This window comes from Giraffa tippelskirchi, chromosome X (assembly GCF_054371585.1).
Source record: "Giraffa tippelskirchi isolate mGirTip1 chromosome X, T2T-mGirTip1v1.2.pri, whole genome shotgun sequence".
In the NCBI taxonomy this organism is placed as follows: Eukaryota; Metazoa; Chordata; class Mammalia; order Artiodactyla; family Giraffidae; genus Giraffa; species Giraffa tippelskirchi.
In genome coordinates, this window is record NC_137289.1 from 38,699,096 (window position 1) to 38,704,033 (window position 4,938).

The following is a 4,938-nucleotide window of genomic DNA, read 5'->3' on the forward strand; positions in this document are numbered from 1 at the left end:
CAGAATTCAATAACTAACTAAGATGGACTTGAGGGGACTTCCCTGGTCATCCTATGGTTAAGAATTCACCTTACAGTGCAGGGCATGCCGATTCACTCCAACCACTGAGCCTGTGGCACAGCTAGAGAGTCCGTGCACCCCAAGTTGAGTTGCGGATCTTCCCTTGTGGTGCATGGACACTCAGTTTATTTATGTTACAGGTTTACTATTGTGCTAATAAATTATGTCTTTTACAAAATAGATACAGAAATGTAAATTGTAAAGAGATCAATTAAAGATAAACTTTTGTAAAAACAGGACAATTATCCAATTAAAATAAATAAATACATTTTAAAAAACAAGACTGACTTAGGAATTGGTTCAGCCCATGAGGAATTAACAGGCTTGGATTTATCCTCCCACTTTAAGTAACTCAAGTTTTGTGATGGTTCTCATACATAGTAGAACCTGCAAGATGCTGATGCCTGAGAGAAGGGGGAAAACGAGGTGAGAACTACAATTTTCCCTGGCTTACTTCCTGAAGAAGTTTCCAAGCATTAGTGCAGGAAGAGGGAACCCATCCAGAGGCCAGCACTCTGCCAGATCTGAGGAAACAGAGTACAGCATTCAGGGAGGCCAACACAGCTAGAAATCCTGGAATACAGCACAAGAGAAAGGGGAGCTGCACCTAGCAGGGAGGACTGCAGAGAGAGAGAGAGAACAGGAGCGAGCGCTACCGATATTTGTACAGGGTTCCCTGGGAGCCCCCTGCTCCATTCTGATCAGCTCATATGTGTGAAGAATGTACCTAAGGCCGCAGAAAGAACCACCGAAAAGGAGTGGGTGGAGCGATCTCAGAGTTCACAGAGGGATGGAGATAGTTCTTCTTCTTACCTGCCAGAGGGAAGAAACCACTCATAATATGCAGGTATCTTGTACATTACTCAGCAAGATATTACCTCAGTAGCGGGGCAAATTAGCCCTAGATTAGTGGCTGCTCTTGTCCAATCTAACAATGATTGAAAGCAAGCCTGAAAAGGATAAATCTCCTTCTAATCATCTGAAATGCATCACAGGATGGGTCTCAAAACTACTGAAAGGAATTATCATTATTGCTATTTCTATTTGCATAAAATCCAGAACCCAACAAGGTAAAATTCTCCATGTCTAGAGTATAGTAAAAAATTGTATTGCATCGAAAATGTCTATAGCCAGAAAACAACTGGAGGCTAGGTCAACTACTGAAAAGATTGACTCAAACATCAGCAGTGATTCTGATGTGACATCAGCAGTGGCAGAAAGAGAAACAAAAAGACACGTTTCATACACAGGAACAAAAGTGAGAAAGCAGAATTCTCATCAGAATTTATATCACCCAGAATTGTCTAATCAGTGCAAATGCTGTTTGAAAAGTGAAGATGAAGTGAAAATATTTAAACCAATGATTATCAAACTAAAAATCTAAGAATATTCATTGCTAACGGATCTACCATACGAAGTCTTTTAATGAAGTTCTTAAGGGAGTTGGAAAATGATAGAAGAACATGTGGGTCTGTACAAAGAATTGACTAATACTGGAAATAGTAAAAGGTTTTTTTTATAAATATAGATTTCAAAAATATTTAATCTCATATGATAATCGTCTAAAGCAAAAATATTAAGTGTACTGTGGTGTTTGTTACATATGCAAAAATAAAATGTAAGAAAACCATAGCACAAAGGATAGGAGGAAGGAAAGGGAAACACAGTTTTAAGGTTCTTCAATAGGAGCTGGGTATAGTATTAATTGAAGGCTTAGTGTACGAAGTATAAAATGCATATTGTAAACTCTAGAGCCACCCCTAGAAAGATTATTTTGGCTGTGCACTCAGCTCGTGGGATCTTAGTTCCCTCACCAGGGACTGGACCTGGAGCCATGGCAGTGAAAGCACCAAGCGCTAATCCTTGGAGTGCCAGGGAATTCCCTAGAAAGATTTTTCATAAGATGTATAGCTAGAAAGCCAATAGAGGCAATAGAATGGACAAATTAAAGAAAACAACCATCTAAACGAAGAGAAGAAATGGACAACTTGGTCGCTAAAAAATATACGTGATATAAAGAAAAGCATATCCAGATGGGAGATTTAAAACTGAACTGTGTACACACTAATTGTAACTTGCCTACACATGTCAACTAAAAGACCTACTTTGGGGGACTCCTCTGGTGGTCCAGTGGTTAAGGATCTGCTTTCCAATGCAGGTGACACTGGTTTCATCCTTGGTCTAGGAGCAAAGATCTCACATGTCACGGGGCAACGAAGCCCTTGTGCTGCAACAAGAGAAGCCCATACACTGCAACTAGAGAGAAGCCTGCATGCAGCAGCAAAGGCCCATGAAGCCAGATAAACAGATAAAGACCTAGTTGGTCAGATCACATTATGTATGGTCAAAAATAATCTCACCTTAAATAAGTTAATAATTTAAAATTAAATGGGTAGAGATACTTATGCCTCCAAATTCCAAATCAAATCAAAGCTGGAGAGGCTGAATTAATCCCATTAAAGTATACTTCAGAATGAGGACTTTTACTGAAGATAAAGAAGGACAGTGCATAATGATAGAGAATTCAATTCATTGAGACGATATAACAATCATGATTGTGTACGCAGTTTTAAAAATATAGGAGCCAAAAGCTGATAGAATGGAAAGGAGAAACAGACAAATCCACAGTTGTAGCTGGAGACTTTAACTTTTCACTCTCAGTCATTAATACAATAAGAGAACACAAAAATGAGAAAACATAGAAGACTTGAATAATTCTATTAACCAGCTCGACCTAACTGATATTTATAGAATGTGTTCAGTCACTCGGTTGTGTCCAACTCATTAAGACCCCACGGAATGTAGCCTGTTGCATGGTTAGTCGTATTGGACTCTTTGTGACCCTATGGATTGTAGCTTGTCAGGCTCCTCTGTCCGTGGAATTTTTCAGAGAAGAATACTGGCTTGGGTTGCCATTTCTTACTCCAGGGGATCTTCCAGACCCAGAGACTGAACCTGCGTCTCTTGCCTCTCCTGCATCGGCATGCAGATTCTTTACTACTGCACCACCTGGAAAGACCAACAGAACAACAGCAACCAAATACATATTGTTCTAAAGTGAATATGGAAGTTCATAAGATATGCGATTTTAAAAACGTCATAAGTTCAAAAGGACTGAAATACAAATTATATTCCCTGACCACAGGAGAATTAAAATAGAAACTAGCTGTGAAAAGATAGCTGGAAAATCACAAATTATTTATAAATAAAAAAACACTTCAAATTAATGCAAAGATCAAAGGAGAAATAGAAAATATGACAGATCAAAATTTATGAAGTGACACCAAATCTTCAAAGAGGGAAATTTATAGCATTAAATCTTTGTATTAGAAAAGGGAAAAGGCCAATGATCATTCAAAGATTAGTAATCTTCTTACTGAAGAAGCTAGAAAAGTACAATGAAATTTAATCCCAAACCAGCAAAAAAAAAAAAAAGAATAACAAACATCTGAGGAGAAATCAATTAATTAGAAATCTGAAAATCAGTAGTACCAGAAAATTCGGTGAAACCAATTGTTGATATCTTGAATAGATTAACAAAATAATAAACTTTCAGCCAGATTGATTTTAAAAAAGCGAGCGAGAGAGGAAGAATGTAGTGACACTAATTACCAATTTCAGTAATGCCATAGTGGACATCAAGACAGAGCTTTCAGATATTAAATGCACAATGAAGGAAGATTTTTATAGTATTATTCAAAATTTGTTGCATGGTTAGTCGTATTGGACTCTTTGTGACCCTAGGGATTGTGGCTTGCCAGGCTCCTCTGTCCATGGGGTTTTTCCAGGCAAGAATGCTAGCTGGAAAATTTCCAGGCTCTAGAGTTTGCATGGGTGGCCATTTCCTCCTCCAGGAGATCTTCCTGACCCAGGGATCAAACCCGCATCTCCTGCATCGGCAGGTGGATTCTTTACCACTGAGCCACCTGAGAAGCCCCGAAATTTGTTGAGTGTTGGGAGCCGCGATAGGCATTACTGACAAAATGGAGGCACGGCCCCAACCCCCTCTCCTCATCCCACAGGCACGGTCCCGGGATGAATGAGTTGTGATTCTGACTTGTTCTTTCCTTCCTCCTGTTGAGTTGGCTGAAAAGAATGTTATAATCCATAAAGTTAACTGTTGACATTTGTTCAAGGATCTTTACAAAGAATGTTCCAGGATGAGCACATAGGCTGCAGCTTGAGACCAGGGGAAACATTGTTATCTGAAACCTGCCTGTAAGGGGAATGTTTATGGCCAAAGAAGTTTGCTGAGTTTAGGGGTTAGGAATAATTAAGAATAGTTAGAAGCTAAAAGTTTAAGGTATGTTGTAGTGTTGGCATATTTTACTATAGCTGATGGAAACTAGGTATTTTAGAGATACTAATAGCTAAAAGCCTTTTTAGGAGATGATGAGCTTAAGTTACTAGGGGATAACAGGATTTAGAAAGATAAGAAATAAACTGAGGAATGTAATATACAGCCCAGAGACAAACTTGAGTTACAATGTTATCACAAAGACGCTTAAGAGGGAACTCTGAAGGACAACAATGGTTTATGGAGACAGTAAATATGGGTGAGGGGAAACTGAAGATGTCATACCTCTGACATAATGCTTTTGTAAAAGTATAAAGGAAAACCTGATGCTTAAAGTAAACATGCAGCCCAGTGCTTTGAGCGAGAGACTGCATCATTTTCTCCGCTGACGCCGTCATCCTGAGGGAACCCTTGGACCAGCTGGAGCAGGACTCTGGCAAGTGGTGCCCAGAACAGGGACCTGAAGGTAATCCCCCCAGTGTTCAGTTTTCGGGACGGATAGAACCCCACTAAGGGTGCTGCAGACCCCCCTGCATAAGATAGCTGGGTAAGGACTAGTGGGTAGTTTTGAGTTTATTTTG